Genomic DNA, 21706 nt, shown 5'->3' on the forward strand with positions numbered 1-21706 from the left:
TTACTTCTTATATCCTTTCGCCTCCATTGTTTTGTCTGCTACTCCATGTTTAAAGTCTACTTGAAGAAAGAACGAGATGCAGAGGTAATGACTGCTTCGTGCTTTGCCTCCCTCTCCATGTTCTTAGTGTCAGCTCCTCTTAGCTGAAGATTCCTCGTTGCTAAACACTGAGAAAAAACCTAACCCTCCCGATCCCTGGCTCGATGTATCCCGGGCACAAGAAGCTGAGGGTGAGCAGAAAGTCATCCTCGCTCTCTCAGCCCTTTGTGCTCAACTGGCTAGGCTTGCAAGTAATAGTTACCACCTGCTTAGAAGCCCTAAATCCAAGGAATGGAAGAGATTGAGCACACAGTCTTGAATATTTAATATTTATAGGGCAATTCTCAAATAACAGCCCCACTTGTATTTTTCTATTACCACCACATGCTCCCTCTGTGATACGTAACTTCCAGCTTGGGACTAGATATTATGAACTACATCAATATCTCTGGCATCCCACCATGGTGCGCTATTCACCTAGAGGAGCGGTTTTCCAACTTCAGAGGGCTTATTAAAACCCAGGTTGCTGGGCCCCACCCACAGAGTTTCGGGTTCAGTAGATTTGGCATGTGCAATTCTAAAAAGTTTCCAGCCCATGCTGCTGGTCCCGGGGCCACACTTTGAGAACCACTGACATAGAGGCATACCTTCTGAGGCTTTCTTTTACATGAGAGTTCAATGGTTTACATGTTTTATCATAATTTGAATATAAGTTAGTTAGGACATTGTATCTTCAAACGTCATTTGCCTTTTAAACTTCAAAATATAGGCGCACCTCGCTAAATAGTTCTAGTGTGAAATTAATTACAATGAAATTAGTCATGCAGAAATTAGTCCCATATCAATCCCAAAAGATATAATGGAACTATGGAAATGCAAATAAAATGTGGATTCCAGAAGTTTCTATTACTCTCTTACTAGCTGTACAGATTTAGCAAGCTAATTAAACTCTCTGAACCTCAATTTTCAATCTGGAAAACAGAAATACAAAGTGTACTTGAGAGAATTATTGTGAGAATAAAATGAGGTGAAGTGGCCAATATAATGCCCAGTGCAGAGAAGATTTCCAATCAAGTGATTGTAGAGGACTGTCTACGAACCAAGCACCACGCTAGCCACTACGTGCATAAATCTCACACAATCCTCACAACCCTCTGAGGAAGGTAATGCTGTTAGTCCCATTTTGCAGACGAGGAAATGGAGGCACAGAAGCATTTAAGTAACTTGTTCAGCATAACACAGCATTAGGAAGCAGCGTCAGAATTTGAAGCCAGGCAGTCTGCCTCCAGAGCCCAAGTTCTGAAGCACCATGCTTTTTCTTCCCTGTCGATGGAAGACCTTGCAGAGATCACTTGTTCCTGTGTTTGTTAATTAATTTAACAGCACTTTAACCAATTGCCATAACATGTAACTTATGAGAAAGTAAATATTCATGATGTCATATTGACATACATTCTTTTTTTTTTTAAACACTCTCCAATGACAAAATAACTTGGCTAACTCTGACAGTATAAAAAAAATAGCTCCCTTGAAAAATAGTGTACCCTGCTGGACAACAGGAGAAGAGTTGTGTTTGTAATGGCCACCGAAAGTGAAAAGCTTGGCATTCGCCCCTCCATTTTTCTTTCAGTTGGAAGGCGGCTTACAAATGGAAAAATCATCTGCCGTCACCTCCCTCTCAGAGGCTGAATATGATGAAGAAACAGAGGAAGGCCAAGCCCCCGAAGCAAGCAGAGTCGAGAGCAGCTTCCGTCCTACCCAGGGGCCTAAGAAGATTGATTAATCCTGAATGAGATAGCTATAGTTTCTTACCAGATTTGACTGCAGTAAGACATGAAAAATGCAGCAAATTAAAGCACTTTACATAATACAAAAGAATGGCACTCCTGAAATAAAAATTTCCATGTACCTAGGCAGGGCTGGGCATGGACTTTCAGAATTATGTTTTTAAGGCATTTTCAATTCTAAGTTAAGAGGTATTTTTTGACACACAGACACATTTACGATAAAATGTCATAGTGTCGGGAAAATGAAAGATCCTCTAGAACTAGTTTATTTCTGTGGAGAGGACTTGCCAACAGAAGCAAGGTAGAAGCTGCAGGGGGTAGAAGAGGAGGGGAGGCACAGAGAGCTCATTCGATGGAGGTCTTGGTGTTCGTTCCCGCAAAATAGTATCTGATGTTCTTTGAAGTATATAAGAATAAAAATTTGAGCTTAGGAAAAAAACAACACCCTTGTAGAACTACTCTATGATTCAGCTATTCCACTTCTGGGTATTTATCCAAAGAATACAAAAACACTAATTCAAAACGATATATGCACCCCGATGTTCACTATAGCATTATTTACAATAGCCAAGATACGGAAACAACCCAAGTGTCCACAGTGTCCATCCATACATGAATGGGTAAAGAAGAGGTGGTCTATTTTGTACAACGGAATACTACTCAGCAGCAAAAAAGAATAAAATCTTGCCATTTGCCACAACATGGACCTTGAAGGTATAATGTAAGTGAAATAAGTCAGGGAACGACAAATACCATATAATTTCACTTATATGTGGAATCTTTAAAAAACAAAAAATGGGGTGCCCGGGTGGCTCAGTTAAGCATCTGCCTTCAGCTCAGGTCACAATCCTCACATCAGGCTCCCTGCTCAGCGTGGAGTCTGCTTCTTCCTCTCTCTCTACTGTTGCCCCTGCTTCTGCTCTCTCTCAAATAAATAAATAAAATCTTAAAAAAAAAAAAAAAAGAACAAAGAAAATAAAGAAAAACAAACTTATAGGTACAGGGAATAGACTAGTGGTTACCGAGGGGAAGGAGGTCCACCATATCATGGTGGATGGTAACTAGACATGTCGTGGTGATTACTTTGTACTGTGAATTATAAAGCTGTACACCTGAAACTTATATAAAAAAAAGGGGGGGGGGTGAGGAACCACACTTGCTCAGTTTTGGCTCCCTAAAGGGAGAAGTTGAACTCTCATTTGCAAAGTGTCTTTTACTTGGATTCCAGAAATAAGGCCAACATAAACAAAATGTCTGCTCTCAGGTAAAAGGGCCAGGGTATTTTTAATGTACATGGCAGGCAAACCCGATCGTACTTTTTTAAGGTCTCACCCAACAGTGGCCCAGGGTTACACATGGAGTAAATGTATCCGTTCTGGAAAGACAAATCCTTGCCACCTCAGGGACCTCTAGTCTAGGCAGTGCCAGTGCTCTCAAACTAAGCCCCAGCTTATTTTCCAGTACGACAAAGCATTCTTGTTTTCCAGTCCCAGAACCACAACTGTGATTTTTTTTGAAGTTAAATATGACATTTTACAAACTTTTCCTGGCATTTTTAGTTAAAATAAAGGTTATTCTGTAATTGTGTATATTGAAATACAATTAAGGGTTTTTTTCTATCTAATTAAATAATGCAATCAAACACGTAAATTTAATGACATGTCCAACTATAGTACTTACTTAAAGAGTCATTCCGTGTTTATTGCCCTTACTTAGAGCAAATCATGGATTTAAAGAGAATACATGAAATGACATATGACCTTTCCTGAACAGTGTAATTAGGAGAATACTGTTAGCTACCCGAAGTGGTTTAATTGCATGACTTATTTACACCTTCTCAAGCTAAATAAGAATAGCTATCAACCAGCTACTCTGGAATTCAGGTTATAAACAATTTTATCCTATGATCCTTACTTAGCTTTAGAAAATAATTCCTGGACTAAAAAACTCAAAAAGAAAAATGATCTCAATATAGTTCACTTTCGTGAGGAAATATAATACACTGCTTGGCGTGTGTCCACAGGAAAAGTCTGGCTCCCAGATGCTTCTTGCCAGCCCACAGCGGATTTCACGATGTTTAAACAACTGACAACATACACTCATGGCGCTGATGACATAGTGACCAGAAATTCAGCGGGAGCCTGTCTCCTGGGTATTTTCATATATTGAAAAGTAGTATCAAAACAACACAAATCACAGACACACTTCGCGAACCCAAAAGATTCAACACAATTCAGTTAGGCTTTTTTTTTAAGGAGATGTCATTGCAATTACATACAAATTTACTAATAAAACTTCTTCTACTAGTACAAGAAACACAAATTCAACGTATCAATGTTTTTTTATTGTATCAGTCTTCTTGAAAATGAAAAATACAAACTCTAGTTTGCTTCCTGTATCAAAAATCCAACAACAAGGAACTGTTTCCATAGGTCATTCATTATAATCATACAATGCATATTAATATCCATGATCTCCCAGAAGCTGTAGCTGTTTCTGTTAGTATAAACCAAATGAAATTCCCAATATTTTACCACTTCTGACCTCCAAAACCAAATAACCTGGTAAGACCAAAGGGTAAAGAAAACCTCAAAATTTTGACACCCAAGTGGTAGCCTAATTGCCTTGGATATGTAAAATGTTCTTCGTAACTGGCCTGCAAGTGTATCATTAAACTGGAATGATACACTTTCTAACCAGGAAGATTCTGAGTAAAATCTACTTCCTACTGTAGCACATTCAAGCATAAACAAAATACTGTTAATATTTAATATGAAATCGGCTGTCACAAATGTAGCCAACAGTGAAAAAGCCATGATACAAATAAAATTACTTCGTGTGATTTTTCCTATTTCCAGATGACAAGTTTCTTGGAGATGATATTCTCTCTCTTAATAACAAACAACTTCTGTCACATAATGTTTATGCCACGTAAGTTTTGCAAATCAATAGTGCAAAAACTGTCTTGACTTTCTGGGAGAGAAAATGATTGATCAGCATAGGGAATAAAATATATTATTTAAATTAGAAGAACTTCATTTGATTGGAATGCCAACCCCATTTTTAAGATATAACCACATTAACCTCATCTGACATGACCTCAAATACAAATACGTATTATTCTTCACTTATAAAACCAGAGCATACATTTGGGTCTGGATGGATCTCTATGTTGATATAACTTTTCAGTAATTCTTTGTATATACAAATGTCATTTTTTTTTCTAAGTAGTAATCAGCAGCCATTTAAGATCCTTCCATCACAAATTCAACAAAAAATTTTTCATATCAAGAAGCAATTAATAGTAAGAGAATAAAGGCCATTAGTGCTCAGGAGAAAAATATTAGACGCCTCACATCTGCCTAATATATGCTCAAATTTTTGTTTATTTGACTTGAATTTAAGTATATAAATCAAGGACTTATAATTAAGCTAGGTCTCTATTGTTGTGTATTTGCAGTTACTAATTACTTGTGACTAGGAATTCAGCCTCTAGCGATATGGTCAACCAAGCTGAAACAGACCTGTCTCTCCCCACTTGCTCAAAGGGAAATAATGACCATTTGCAGGGTGGGGTTGAGCCTGGATTTTTAACATCTTCACAGATACACGAGACATGGTCTTGGGCCCATGAGAAGCAGAGAGCTGGAAGTAAGACCCCCACCACCCAGGGAAACCACAAGGAAGCTTTTTGTCTTTCTAGGGCTCTGGATGATGGTGGTCAGAGGGGGAGGGGGAAGGGTTTCCTGTGAGAAATCAAAACCCCAGGACTGTACAATGTGAGATCCAAATTTATACTATCCTCAAGTGTGCTTTTCGCAAGCCAAGAAATTTAACATAAAAATTGTGAAACTCCTGGGGCTCTGGCAGAAGCAAATGCAAAAAGCATTGTAAAGGACCATTTCCAGAACCCGGGGCACACAGCACTCCTGCAGGGGTGGGGAGAAAGCCTGATAAGCTCACAAAACTTGGAGCAAGGAGAAGAGTCACCCAAGTAAACAGGCAATTCCTGTGTGGCCAGCTGTAATAGAGGTCAACACAGAATGCTGTGAGACCACAAAGGGGAGCTAAGAAAGTAAGGAAAAGTCCAAGGAAATGTAAATCTTTATTTTCATAGCACTGCTAAGCTAGAGATTCAAAACACAAGTTGCACGGGTCCCTTTGCTTTCGCCCAGTGAAGGATTGATCCCGCGTGAATATTTTCTAGGGCTCTGGACCATCTGGTTTTTAATGTCTCAAGCAATGGGGTTTCTTCCACCACTTCCTTTGGAAAGTCTTTTTTTGTTGTTGTTGGGGCAAAAAAAAAAAAAAAAATAGGTTTAAATGTTAAAGGGGCTCGGCAGTTGTTTTTAAAAGTCTTTTTCTTTCTTCTTTCTTGTTAACTCTTTGTTAGATCCTTTCATGAATACAAATTCCCCTCTCTCTGTGTGCCGTGAATATGCTATAATCTGGCCTCTTCCAAACATACCAATAGTTCCCCCACCTGAGCATTTTTTTGAAAGGTTCTTCATTTAATAAACTGCCTGACCTTGATCATTTCACTTTCATCTTCAGAATGCTCCTTAGGTGGTGTTCACAACCACATTTTGTTCTCTGGGTATGGTCCTTTTAGATATGTCATCTACTGGCCGACACTTGGCTTTAATCACTGTTTCTTATCAGTCTGTCTTCAGTCTCTGATTACTTTTCTAAAACTATTTCTTACTGAATATTTTATAGAGCTATTTAACAAACTATGAGTTTTATCATTGGGTACTGTATCTCCAGTGCCTAGCACCGTGCCTGACATAAAACAGCTATCTAACAAATATTTGTTGCATGAATAATTGATAATAATTTGTTGCATGCGACGTGGATGGAACTAGAGGGTATTATACCAAGTGAAATAAGTCAGAGAAAGACAAATACCATATGATTTCACTCATATGTGGAATTTAAGAAACAAAACAATCATAGAGGGAAGAAAGATAGGCAAACCAAGAAACAGACTCTTAACTAGGGAACAAACTGTTGGTTGTCAGAGGGGAGGTGGATAGGGGGACGGATGAAATGGGTGATGGGAATTAAGGAGGGCACTTGTGATGAGCATCAGCTGTTGTACGGAGTTGTTGAATCACTGTACTGTACACCTGAAACTAGTATTACACTGCAAGTTAACTAACTGGAATTTAAGTAAAAACTTTGAAAAAACAATTTGTTGCATGAATAACGAATAGTTGAATTGCTCACAGAGAAGTTAGGCTTTTTTCCCTTCTCATTTAATTTTATGTTTCATTTTTTTTGCTGCTCCTTTTTCATTCATTTATTAGAATTTTAAATGACTGCTTCACAATACCTTTAAATTGATGCTGGGCTCTCAAGAAATATTAAATAAACAACTAAGCTGAAAACTCACATATTTCCAAGTGTCTAGATATGTATATCTACATGTTTTGGAGTTACTGTCTCTTACCGTTATGCCCTAAGCAATACATAGAGAGATTGTATTTTACTACGAATATAAATGACCTTCACCTTGACCTGCCTAATCAAGCTAGGTTTCCAGGAAGAACTAAGATGTAGAGGTAATTTCTGAAAGAAAACACAGGCTGACCACGGAAGTGAAATGAGGTTATCTCGTATATGAGAGACTGTAATAGGCAATGTGAAATCAGGAGCAGGACGTAAACAGTGGGCTGAGAAAAGGAGCTTGCTTAATTGAAGGAAAGGGTGTGGAGCGGAGAAGGGAAACAAAGGACTTAATGTAAGCCATGGCTGGTACTAGGAGTGAGCAAATTGAATCTTGACCACAGCCTTCCTCTTTTCTAGACCTTCCAAGGACTCTTCCACGCCCACCGAATCAAAGCAGTGGCTTGAGAGATAATTTTTAAATACCTTCTCCCAGCATCTATCTAATCACTGATTCTTAGCCTTGGTTTCACCATCCCTTAAGCTGCGTATGCGACTTTCCATATCCGAGTTTACTTTTAAACATGAAGCTCATCATCTCCTTACTAGTTACATTAAATTCTGAGTTTTATCCTTGCAGATGTCAGCTTTTAAAAATCATAGTTACAATCCTGTGCTCTTTAGACCTACTCTACCTGTGGTCTTTAATGAATGAGTGGGAGTAAAGGAGAATGTCATTTCCTGGGAAGTGTCTTGCTTGAGATGACTAGCCTCCATAGGGAAATGGTAACTCAAGTTGTTCCTGTTGCTCACGGTAGATGATCTATCTTTAATGGTACAAAAGATTGATGATATTAGAGCTTTTCATCACTCAATGTATTATATTTCACAAATTTATTTATTTGAGACTATGCTCACTGGAACAGTAAGGTTAGATTTTAATGAGGTTTTGGGAGATCAGCCATACTTCAATATACCACTGATCGTATACTGGTTAGTATAATCATTCTTTCAGGATTCTGCAGTAATTGCTGTTATTGGGAAAATAATCATCATCGAGGAAAAAAAGAGTTTCTCTTAACTAACAGCCCCCTCTACCTTAAGACTATACTACTCAGGTATTATTTATAGACTTCTTATGAGGAGGGCACTTGTCTAAGTATTATTTTAGGGAATGCCAAGAAATATAAGGTTTGATCCCTGCCCTCAAGGAGCTTGTGAATATAATAAAGATATAAAGACCCATCCATTTGTTTGCTGGATAAATAATGACATGCAAAGTAATATAAGATTTTGAGAACAGTGTATAACAGCATAAATAATGCCACAAAGTTGTGTGAGGTTACTTTTCAATGTATGGTGCTATAGAAGTTAAGAGAAGCAGAAGTCACTTTATGCTGGGATGGGCAGAAGAGGCTTTATGGGGAGACGGGATTTGATCCAAGCCTGAAAACTCTTGAAAATCCGGTTAGAAACTGAACTAAAAGGAGAACATTCCATACAGATGGAAGTATATGAACAAAAATGTGAGGGCAGAAAAGTAAGGGATGTCTGAGGCAGAATGAAAGGTAAGCAAGTTTGCTGAAACTGGAGAGTTGGGGCAGTGGACTAGGGACTGGGCTGGAACACGAGGCTTCAGTCAGCCCGTGGAAAACCTCTGGATGCCAAAGTAAGGGGTACAGCATTCGTCCTTTAGGAGGCGGGGAGCATTCAACATTTTGTAGCAACAGAAGATAGGACTTAACGAAACTTCTGATTTCTGTTTTTCTTGAAGATATTTTCCCCATTAAACGAAAAAGTAACAGTTTATAAAGGAGGTTTTAAATTCTTTTATATACGCTGTCTCCTAGCATCAGCTGAGACATTCTTGATAAGAATGTTAATGCCCAGAATGATAGAGAACATGATATCATAATACTGTATTTAGTACTACACCATAATACTATATTGTGTTAAGTATTATACCATTCTATACTTATAAAAATACTGTGTTGTGCCCAATAAATATACGGAAACTTTACGGGAATTTTGTTTCTTTTTTTAATATTTATTTATTTATTTATTTTAGGGAGGGAGAAGGAGAGAGAAACTCAAATAGACTCCCCACTGAGCGTGGAGCCCCACATGAGGCTGGATCTCAGGACCCTGAGATCAGACCCGGGAGGAAACCAAAGGTCAGATGTTTAACTGACTGTACCACCCAGGTGTCCCAAGGGCATTTTGTTTCTAATGGAAGAACCACAAGGGTTCTACCTAAGTGGGTTTAGAGAAAATACTATATTTATACCAAAACTATACAATGGTGTAATAAATACACAGAATCAGTAAGAGTGTTCTCACTGTTTCTGATGGGTGAATATAAAGATTCTACATGGGTGTGGAAAGGGAAAATATGGCCCAGGTGTAGAGTAATACTATTGGACTTTGGAATTGGTAAGAATGTGATTTAGATAGGTTGCTAGATATATTGACAGATCTATCTATATATGTTTAGTTTTGTTTTTCCTATACTTAGATGTTCATATATTTGTGTCCCTGATTAAATTATAGCATATTTGAGGACGGGGCTATTTATTCATCATGTTAGCACCCACTCTGTATCTGTGGCTAATGAGGTTATACTAAAAAATACGGTAGATTTGATTGTGGACTGGGTGGATGGAAAAATGAAACAATCAACCAAAAGTTTTATCCATATGCTATTTGAGCAGATTTTTGTCCTTTAATTACTTTATTAATTCAACATATTGGTTTAGGACAAGGTACCTAGTGCTATGTAGGTGATGAAGGCATGGAGATGGGAGCACAGGGCAGGAGTAAAGAACGGTTAAGAATTCAGTCTGTCTGAACAACGGCTCCGAGCGGTGGGAATGGGAATGGAAAGGCAAACGTAAGTCACATCATGCAAGGAGCTCGGGCCTGGCCAGTGAGCTTGGACTTGATTCCCTAGGCAGCGAAGACCCATAAAGGTTACTGAGCAAGGGATGACTCTGACCATGGTATGTTTCAGGAAGATCCATCTGTTGGCAATGTGGTGAACAGATTATCAGGTTGGCTGGTGAGACAGACACACACACAGGAAGGGGGAAGGACTCTTAGGAGCTCTGATAATGACCCAGGTGAGGCATCGCTGAAGTCTGAGTGGAGAGCTGGGGATGGATGATGCTTCGGAGGTAGAATCAGCAGCAACTGGCAACTGACCGGGTTAGGGGAGCGGGGATCAAGGCAGGAATCAAGGATGGTTCTGAGTTTTACTTTTTAAAACCTGCATGACTGTTAATGCTGTTAACAGAAATAGAGAAGAAAGGAGGGAGAGCAGTATTAGTAAGGCAGATGCTGAATTTGATCTTAGATACGAGTTTGACAAGGTGGCCAAAAGTCACCTGAAATATGAGGCCAAAGCTCAGAGGAGAGGTCAGATGTGAAGATGAGATTGGATTGGTACATGACCCTTTCTGGTGTCTTTGTACATGTGTGTCAGTAAATGCTCACTTGATGGCTAAGGACATGTTTCTGTTGAGAGGCAGTGTAGTTACTGGCTAAGAGTCAGAATGCAGAATGCAGTCCTAATTCCACCCCTTAGTTTCCTTACCTATAAAATAGACAGTAATAATACCTAGGCCATAAAATATTTATACTTACTAAATGAGATAATACTTAGGAAAAGTACCCGGCACATACTGTTAACCATTATGGTATTGTTATAATTGCCACACCACCTTTTAATTCTTTCCATGAACTAGCTACATAGTGAAGACATTTTACTTTGCTCTAAATGTTTAGATGTTAGTCTAGACGTTTTACTTTGCCTACTTCTTCAATCCCATTCTAATCTCTCTTTGAGTGGCTACCAGCGGCCCTCCTTTCTGGTTCGTTCTGGTTCTGGTTCTCTTGGGGTCTTTGCACCTGTTCCCTGTACCTAGAAGGTGCTTCATTTGCCTTTTTGTTTTTACCGGTTTTATCCTAGAGGCTTCGGTTTAAATGTCACACCCCCTCCTTGACCACAGACCATAAAACAGTTACTCCTTTCACATCTTCCCCTCACCTTCGTAGCACTTAACTATAATCAGTAATTATCCTAATAGAGGCAGTCTGTTTTGTTTTGTTTTTTAATACCTAAACCCCCAACAGCTAGAAGAAAACCTGGTATATAATGGACTTTCAATAAATATTTGTTGAATCTATTAAGTGAATGCATTATAAGAAGAATGTATAATGAGAAGACAAAGTACAAATAGCAAAAAGCTCCACTATTAAAGAAATACTGGGTAAATAGAAAAATAATTTGAAACAATCAGCAAGCATCAGGAAATGAGGCAATCTAAAAACAGCTCTGAGATGCTTATTTATAAGTATTACATATAACAAGAAAACGAGATGGCAAAAGCCAGAGAAGGAGATGGTTTCAAGAAGAAAGGGGTGGCCAGCAAAATAAAATTTCTGGAGGTGAATTTGAGGACAGAAACTAAGGAATGAAACAGTACTGGTGACTTTGAGGAAGCTGTTTTAGTTGAGGGATTCGGAATACAAAGTCAAATTGCCAGGGGTTAAAGAGTAAGCAGGTGAAGAAACAGTGGCTCTCGCATGCATCTTTACGCTAAAGAGAAGCAGCCGTACCTCCTTCCATCAGGATCGGGAATGTGGAAAGAGGCCCAGACAAGAAGCAGAGAAGTTTGGGATCTGGTTCCAAAGAGAGCTCAAAATGCCACTTTGCATCTGAATTTCCTTATTTGTCTATGAGAAAAATTGCCTGCGCCATCTCAATTCCGGTAATGAGAAACAAAGGGGCTAATAGAGACATAAGTATAAGGAGTTATTATTTCTTTGTGGAAATTCTAATGAGGTGCTAATAAACACGGACAAATCTATAGAAGGATGTCTTATTTGAAACGAAATCAAAGTAAAATTTCACTTGAGCTTAAATCAGACTGGATTTTTTTCCCACTTTGTTAAAGGCTTGCATTTACTCAACTGTAGCACTTGCCGAGGCCCGATACGAAGAGTGCTTATATTTATCGCTGACATTTTGTTGAACTTGTCCATTCTTATTAATCACTGCTTTAAAGTAAGCAGCTGGGTACTCTTAGGAAGTTGATATTCCCAGCTGACCTATCTGCAAAAATAGCGAAGCCTTGATGATCTCTTGCTGCAGCCCATCTCTACGGAGTGTGTTCATGTGGGTGTATGGATGTGTCTGTATTTTTTTTCTGGGGCCTAAAGAAGCAAATAAATCTTTGTGAAGCACTACAAACTTTATCATATTCTATCTTCTGAAAGCATGGAGGAATTAAAAACAAAAGCAGCCTCTGATCTATTTATATTCTACTTGGGAAGTGAATCGTATCTGTAGAATGAAGACTTCAGTTAAAAAGGCTGATTCAAAGGTGATTAGAAGCTCTATCTTGAAACTAATTCTTGAGATTTCTTGGTGCTAAAAGATGAAGTACTCAGTTACGTACAGATACAAAACCTACAATGTGGGCACAGTTTGGAGTTCTGCATCTAAGGTTCACAGAAAAATCTTCAGAGCGCCTGGGTGGCTCAGTCAGTTAAGCGTCTACCTTCGCTCAGGTCATGGTCCCAGGGTCCTGGGTCCTGGGATCGAGCCCCACGTTGTGTCAGGCTCCCTTCTCAGTGGGAGCCTGCTTCTCCTTCTCCCTCTGCCCCTTCCCCTCGATTCTCTCTTTCTCTCTCTCTTTCTCGTTCTCTCTCAAATAAATAAATACAATCTTAAAAAAAAAATTCTTAACGGCCGAGGCCCAGGAGTGTATAGAATATCCTATATTACTAGGATATTCTAATAGTTATTCTAATGGTTCCCTAGGCAATGTAAACATAAATATGTGTGTCCAAAAATTTAGAATTTGGTGGCTAAATGATCCAAACCATCAATTTACAATGAGTCTATTTGGTTTTTTAAGAAAGAAAGCTGATGTTTTTCCATAGGGTCCCTTTCACTTGTTTCACTTGTTAGTGTTTCTATTCTTTCTTTTGTCTCCTTAATCATTTCATTTATTTTATAGTCTTTTTCCATCTTTTTTTATAGTTCTCTCAGGTCCTGTTCATTAGGGATTAATTCTCTTATTTGTTCTACTCACCACCATATCCCTCTAAATAGAGTTTAAGACCCATGCCACGAGGTTTTTTTTGTATTTTTTTTTATAATGATTTTTTATTTTATTATGTTAGTCACCATACAGTACATCCCTGGTTTCCGATGTAAGGCTCAATGATTCATTAGTTGTGTATAACACCCAGTGCACTATGCAATACGTGCCCTCCTTACTACCCATCACCAGCCTATCCCATTCCCCCACCCCCCTCCCCTCTGTGGCCCTCAGTTTGTTTCTCATAGTCCATAGTCTCTCATGTTTCATTCCCCCTTCTGATTACTCCCCCTTTCTTTATCCCTTTCTTCCCCTACTGATCATCCTAGTTCTTATGTTCCATAGATGAGAGAAATCATATGATAGTTGTCTTTCTCTGCTTGACTTATTTCACTTAGCATTATCTCCTCCAGTGCCATCCGTGTTGTAGCAAATGTTGAGAACTCGTTCTTTCTGATAGCTGAGTAATATTCCATTGTATATATGGACCACAACTTCTTAATCCAGTCATCTGTTGAAGGGCATCTCGGCTCCCTCCACAATTTAGCTATTGTGGACATTGCTGCTATGAACATTGGGGTGCATATGGCCCTTCTCTTTACTACGTCTGTATCTTTGGGGTAAACACCCAGTAGTGCAATGGCTGGATCATAGGGTAGCTCAATTTTTAACTTTCTAAGGGACCTCCACACTGTTTTCCAGAGCATGCCACGAGTTTTTATTTGGACTATTTTCGTTGTCTTTCAGAACTACATATTTTGTGATTTCCATTGTGATTTCCTCTTCTAACTCATGAGCTATTCAGAAATTTATTTGTCAGCCTCCAAACACAGGGCTTGGGTGTTTTTAACTACCTTTCTAGTGTTGGTTTCTAATCAAATTCATTGCAGGTAAAGACCAGAGTCTGTATGATATAGATGCAGAGAAATTTGTTGAGATTTTGATTGTGAACTTGTATATGGCCAATTTCCATAAATATTCTATATGCACTGAATATCTTTTTGGATAGATTGTTCATCAATTCTTTTTGGTTCAAAGCTTTCATACACTTACTAATTTTTTACCTCCTGGGTCTACCAGCTTCTAAAAGTGGTATGTTAAAATCTCCTACTATAATTGAAGATTTGTCCAATCTGTCCTAATAAGTTTTGGCTTTACAGATTTCAGGGTTACGCAGTTAGGTGCACTTAAGCTGTATCTCTGCTGGACTATTACTATGTACTGTCACTCTATAGTGCTACTCTTGCTTTATGCCTTAAAGTTTACATTGTCTAGTGTTAGCGTAGATAGCAGCTTTGCTTGAATAGGACTGCCTGGTTTGTTTATTTCCATTCTCTTATTTGGAAAATTTCTTTGTGTTTTGTTTCAGCAACAGCTCCTCCTCGGGGCGCCTGGGTGGCTCAGTTGTTAAGCGTCTGCCTTCAGCCCAGGTCATGATCTCAGCTTTCTGGGATCCAGCTCTACATCGGGCTCCCTGCTCAGTGGGAAGCCTGCTTCTCCCTCTCCCACTCCCCCTGCTTGTGCTCCCTCTCTCGCTGCCTCTCTCTCTGTCAAATAAATAAAATCTCTAAAAAAAAAAAAAAGAGAGAAAAAGAAAGAAAGAAAGAGAGAAAGAAAGAAAGAAAGAAAGAAAAGAAGAGAAGAGAAGAGAAGAGAAGAGAAAGAAAAGAAAAGAAAAGAAAAGAAAAGAAAAGAAAAGAAAAGAGTTCCTCTAAGAAGACTGCTGCTAGATTTAAAAAAAAAAAAATCCACTGAGGATTTTGACTGGGTGGCTCAGTCAGTTAAGCGTCCGACTCTTGATTTCGGCTTAGGTCATGATCTCAGAGTCGTGGGACTGAGTCCTATGCTGACCTCTGTGCTCAGTGGGGAATTTGCTTGAGATTCTCCCTCTCCCTCTCCCTCTGCCCCTTCCCCCCCCAAAATAAAGAAATCTTTTTTAAAAATCCAATGTGATAATTTGTCTTTTACTAGACTGAATTAATCAAGTTCTATTTATTGTAATTATTTTTACATTTGGGCTTATTTTTACCATATTGTCTCTTTGCTCCTTTTCCTTTTTTCCCTGCCTTCTTTTGGATTTAAAATTTTTCTGTGATCCTCTTTTATTTCCCCTCGGCTGCTTTGGGAATCTCAAGATTGCATTCCTATTTATTTAGTACTCACTTGGAAATTTTACCATGCATTTCCTAGCAAAGAGCACACTTCTCAGTATTTCTCTCTCTCTCCTCTTGAACACTTAGCATGCTTTTGCTCCCTCCCCACCCTTGCCCCAGCTAAATCTTTTAATAGCTAAATTTAGTTTTACTTCTTTTTTAAATTAAAAGAAAAGGCTCATTTAAAAGTAATCCATAGTTAATGATGCTGACATATTTTACCTACGTCTATGTCTGCTCTTGATTCTTCCACTGCCACTTGCCCTGTGTTCACTTTTCTTTTGGCTAAAGTACCTAGTGAGGGGCGGAACTGGGATTCAAATGTATGTTTGCCTCCAAACTCCTTGCTCTCTATCGCCACAAATTAACTGGCCACAGACATGGAGAAAGGCATTCTGTGTGTGCAGGGCAGGGGGTGGAGCCCAAAGAGAAGAGGCAGATGGAGAGGAAGAGGGCAAGTGGAGGCGGCTTGAGAGATGTCACAACAGTGCTGATACTATACCCAGGAAGACAGCATTCCTCCATCAGGAAAGCCAATACAACAAACTCATGAGACATGAAAAGGGTGTATAAACACAGGACATAAACAGACACAGGGGATCCAGGGTGCAGTAGTAAGTCAAGGCTTAGGCCGGAAGGGGAAGGAGCAGCCACACCCATTTAGGACCAGTGTAGGAAGGGCAGTGGGATTCCAGGCACCTAGGTACAGTGCCTAACACAGAACAAGTACTCAAGAATGTTTATGGAAGCAAAGACATGAAAGCAAGGAAGAAGACAGAGGATATGCAATGGAAAAGGGAAGGGAGGAAAAAGAAGAACGAGAAAAGGAAGAAAGTAATAGGAAGAAAATAAAAAGGAAATAAAAGAGTAGAAGAAAGTAAATGAAATACAGGTTCTTATTTTTTAAATGTTAAAATGTTATAAGGATTTGTACATTTGTAAATGGGCAAAAAAAAAATTCACATCAAACTGTTCACGTCTACGTAGGATTAGAGGGTGAGCGACTCGCACTTCCTTTTGTGCACATCAGCATATTTAAGGTTTTTCCAGCGAGCGTGTACTGTTTGAAAATTAAGATTTACAAGTTAAAACTCAGCAAGAGCAAAGAGGAAATGGACAGAGAACAAGGAAGCAGCAGCTGGTGTGGCCTGTGGGGAAGCACACTCAGGTGAGCCCATCCTCGCTATGCCTCATGGGGCTGCCTCAGCGCCTCCCTGTCAGCCTCTAGGGACAGACGGCCTTCCCACCATCTTGAGCCCAAGAAGGGAGAAGGGAGAAGGGAGAAGGGAGAGAAGTCCCGTAGGCATCAAAATTCAGGCGGCCCTGGAATTGCTGGAGCCTGCATTCTCCCCGGCTCCCTGACTCCCTTCCAGAAGACTCAAACCCTCACCTACTGGTCTCACTTCGGCCGCAGCAGAGCAACCTTCTCAGAATATTATAAGCCATGTATCCGTACAAGAAAGACACACACATACAGTAGCAAAAAGACTCTTCCTTCACAGACTGTGCTCATGAAAATGGAGGAAATGCTTCTCTCCTTTCTCATCTTTCATGGTTTTCTCATTCCTCTAAGACTGACAGAAGTTCAACTCCTTGAAGGAAAGAGTGATAGGCAAGTCCAGTCCGTCCCTTATGACCTAGAACCACTGCATGTAATCCTAGTTTTATCTGTGTAAGAGCCTTTGTCTTGTCCACAAAAATGAATTCCTACATGGAGCGGGTGTGGTTTTTTATCACTCCAGAGATACAGTTAAAAAGGTGACAAACCAAGAGCTGTTAGTTCCTGTACAGGGTTTGTCAACCTCACCACTACTGCCGTGTGGGGTCAGACAGTTCTCCGTTGTAGGGCTGCCCTGTGCAGTGTGGGACGTTCAGCAGCAGCCCTGGCCCCTGCCCCCTAGATGTCTGCAGCACATACACAACCCAGTTGTGACCAAAAATGCCTCCAAACACTAAATCGTTAAATGTACCCTGAGGGCCAAAATTTCTCATGGTTGAGAACCACCGATGGAGCTCCAAGTTGCAAAAATGGGTTAGTCTATCTTTCTGACAAAAGACATAGGTTTTTTGCACACACACAGGTATTTTGGGTTTTAATATGTGTCAAACCACCTTTTGGAACGAATTCATTTGCAATGCCTACGGCAAGGCAGAGAAAAGCTAATGACAGGCACAACTGTATTCCAAAGCTTCACGCCATACTATGAAACAGGCAACATAAACAACACTAAAATCACATTTATATTCAGCAAAGATGAAAATATAAACAATTAGATGTGTGCCAGGACCCTAATTTACAGATATCTCCCTTATTTTCTAGAGCTTCAGATAACCCTCTTAGCAGAGTTCAGAGCTGAGAGCACCCAAAGATTGACTCTAATCTAGTTATCTACCTGGGGAAAAACACTTATCATACCATATACTAGGATACTGTATCACCACACTTAATAACTACAATTCAGTACCATGGTTGAAGAAGAAAGAATGCCAGCAGGCTGCCTGGACTAACAATGTTAAAATGCTGAATATACGGGGTTCTGAGAAAGTCAACTGGCATCTTTCCACTGCATTCCAAAGAAGGAATGAGAAGAATTCTTTGGTGAAACCAGGACCAAACCGTCACTTACAGTGATGTTAATACCAGAGACTCCAGAGCCCCCTATAATCTTGATATTCACTTGGTAATATGAGTGGTAATGATTCAGGAGGAAAATAAAGCTAAAATGTATTTTGAGGGGGGCTGTGACCACTCACTGATTAAGTTAGCATTTGTATCCACTGGCCAGAGATTTTGCTTCAAATTTAAGGAATGGAACACTGTCCTTTTTTACACATACATAATGGTTTTCATCGAAAAAAAACTTACAGCTGTATTTTACTTTATATTCCATTTTCAATACAGACAGTTGGAATGAATACATTTAAAATGTATTTGAATGACCAAAGGATAAAAACCTCTTTTGTTTCTGGCTCAGAATAGTTCAATTTGTCATTACGGGGGGAAAAAAATGAATTAACACTTAAAAAATAGGTTAATGGAATTAGAAATTCGTCTTCCTGTTTTATGTTGCCCTCTCTCTTCCAGTCCACTTGGCAGAAGAATTTTCAAATGCAATTCCCCTGAAAGCCAGAGATTTAAGAGGCTGACGGGCAGTTAGTACTCTTGTTACGGGGCCGACGCTATTCAGTCTCTCTCTTTAAAAAGTCTTATTGTTGTTGTTGCTGCGCAATTTCCTGACTTTAAAGGGGGGTGTAAAAATCAAGTGACATGGTAACTAGAAGAGAAGAGCAAGCTGGGCTGATTTCTGCAGCCATTCCCTAAGGACTGCTCTCCTCTTTCTAGATTCAAAAATCAAACAAAACCATTCTTCTGTATTTCTAACGAAAAAAATGAGCACCAACTTCTGAAATTTGTGCGAAGCCGAATGAACTCATGACTGTGTTACGAAATCGTGTAACAGACTTTGATCAGCATGCGAGTCGGCCAACACAAATATGCCACAGTAATATCACCGTGTAAGCAAACCTGCGTGGCCCAGGGAAGAGGTGCCAAGACATAAAAGATGTCAAAGCATTAGTGTATTTGAAGAAAAGCCAGACGCCTTTCCTACTCCCAGAAATGGCACTCTTTCCACTCTTGGCACACATGCATACATCCCCTATGCACAAAGAAATCTTACAAAGGTATTCTTATTCTTTGGCGAAGCTACTTAAAAATTAATGAACAAGAAATTAAAGAGAAGCCGCTGTAATCAAGTTTGAAGACCCTCACTGAAAAACAATTACAATGAAACCATTCACACTCCCAGAGAATTCAACATGTTCCAAGGGATATTTCGCAATATCATTTTTTTAAGCAAAGTCTTCTTCTTATTATTAAGGCTTAAACATTGTAGTTTTATTTACATTAAAAAATATATATTTACTAGGGTAAGAGCTTTCTTTACCTTCTAAGGGAAAGAACTCTGTGACTTGAAGTAACACATCGAATACTTAGACTTTCCTTCAAACATATTTGCCTGCTTCATCTTTCAACTAAGAGGATTGGTTTTCAACTATATAGAATGGACAGAAAATTGTGGTGAAACGGTAGTATTAATTCATTCTTGGAATTTAACCAGTCAGACCTCAGAGACAGGTAGTTCTTTGTACAGAACTGGAAAAATACCAACAGTTTGTGAATGTGTTCACTGCTTTCCCGCTGTCCTCCCCTCCTCTCAAAATTATATTTGTAATCTCACAGAAGCAAAAGCAACTACCTCCATGCTTATCCTGAATGAGAGATCCTTTTTTAAAGAAAGAAAAAGGACTTCCTAGTTTCAGATATTTCATCAAACAAAACCTCAACGAACTCTGAGAGACAACTTGAGGACTCTCACTAAGAAAAGTCCCCTCTGTGGCGGCTAGCTCGGCACACTCGGCAGCCTTGAACTGTGCGGATGTTGAATCAGCTCTTGGGGACACTGGGGAAGAGAGAAGTAGACATTCCACAGCTGCCTGCCCCAGCCTCCTTCCCAGGGGCACAGGTGCAGGCTCTATCGAGCTCAATCACTTCGTACAGCAACTGGGATCCAGGCAGGGGCAAGGAATCCAGGAGCAGCTTAGATTTCTTCAGCAAGAAGTAAGACCACTTAAAGAGTAACCAGTTATTTCCAACAATTATGTGGCCCCGGGCCAAAAAAAGGGACGAAGTAGAACATCTGTGGTGATGGAAAATAAAAGATGTTTCATATTTTTAAGATTTCAAGCTACTTAACGGAGATCTTCCTTGCACCTTTGTTAGGAAGAAGACTATGAATATTCGATCTTTATTCCTGACCAATATTCCTTTGGGGGGTGGAGGAGCAGTGGTGGAGAGAGGATGGTCAAGTTGAAGAAACAGAACTTAATTAATAGTCAGTTTAACAACTGTAAGGTAACCCATTCACCGCAGGGTTTTAAAGGGATAAAAGGTGTATGACAGTAATATGTTCAAAGGCACGACTTTCTCCCATTTTACATCGGTATACATTCTCGCAAGCTCTTTCGAACATTTTTAAAACTAAAATATATGTGTTAACAATAGGGTGTGACTAAGAACAAGCAGTCAGAAAATATTCTTCCCGACTTGAGGTAACTAATGTTATGGCAGATGCCATTTCCCTAGGATCAATCAAAAAGAAGGAGCTATAAACATATAGTTCCATTAAAATAATAAAAAGGTACAGATTACGATTCCCCACAAAATTATGCTTTTAGACTAATCATCTTCTAGGGTAGTAAAAAAATTATGTAGATGCATACCTGAGTAGTTTTTGTAGCACTTGCATTTATAATACCATTACAATCATTCATTCTTACTTGATCAGAAAACCATTCTTATACTCTCATATAAGCACTTGCGAGAATTTATTGGCTACAATAATGAAAACAATAATGATGATGTTACAATTTATTGTGGCCTTGTCATGATTCAAGCACTGTGCTGAGAGCTCATTCCCCTCACCATGATATATCCCCATTTTACTGATGGAAAAACAAAGAATTTTAATAGATGAAAATGAGGAATTATAGATGAAGGAAAAGACAGCTCTTTAGGTCACTGAGCTGGTAAATGGGACAGCAGAATTTAAACCTTGTGACTCTAAAATCCATGTGCTAGTTATTATTATGCTCTACTGACTTCACTGAAAATGATATTTGTATGTTAATTTGGAACATTTGAGTATTTAGAAATCAATTTTAAAGGTTTACACTATGTTTGTTAAATCATTCTACTCAGGGGCCCCTGGATGGCTCCGTCAGTTAAGCGTCTGCCTTTGGCTCGGGTATGATCTCGGAGTCCCAGGATTGAGCCCTGCATCAGGCTCCCTGTTCAGTGGGGAGTCTGCTTCTCCCTCTGGCCCTCACCCAGCTCATGCTCTCTCTCTCTCAAATAAATAAATAAAATCTTTTAAAAAACCATTCTATTCAGAGAAAAACTTCTCTGCATGAGATGCTGGTTAAATCTCACATTGCTCATAATCCCTTTTTCTTCTCTAACTATTGATTTTTTAAGAGACAGAAAAAAGCTCATTTCAACCTATAGTATTAGTAATGCAATGATTCTCTGAATGTGTTCATATTCTAGGTATCCTAAGTTCCTGATACCTATTGTTTTAGCCTGACCCTCAAAAATACAAGTAATTAACAGACAATTAATTTTATGTTATATAACAGACACTGAGGCATATAAACACCAAACAATGTCTGA

The 21706-nt window shown here is 39.2% G+C and overlaps 1 protein-coding gene across 6 annotated transcripts in view; it reads right to left on the minus strand.

Moving 5' to 3' along the window:
* The window catches only part of SKAP2 (src kinase associated phosphoprotein 2), a 330384-nt gene that overhangs the window by 33464 nt on the left and 275214 nt on the right, over positions 1 to 21706 (minus strand). The gene's annotated exons all lie outside the window — the stretch shown is intronic.

The sequence above is a fragment of the Ursus arctos genome, unplaced genomic scaffold, assembly GCF_023065955.2.
Source record: "Ursus arctos isolate Adak ecotype North America unplaced genomic scaffold, UrsArc2.0 scaffold_3, whole genome shotgun sequence".
NCBI lineage: Eukaryota > Metazoa > Chordata > Mammalia > Carnivora > Ursidae > Ursus > Ursus arctos.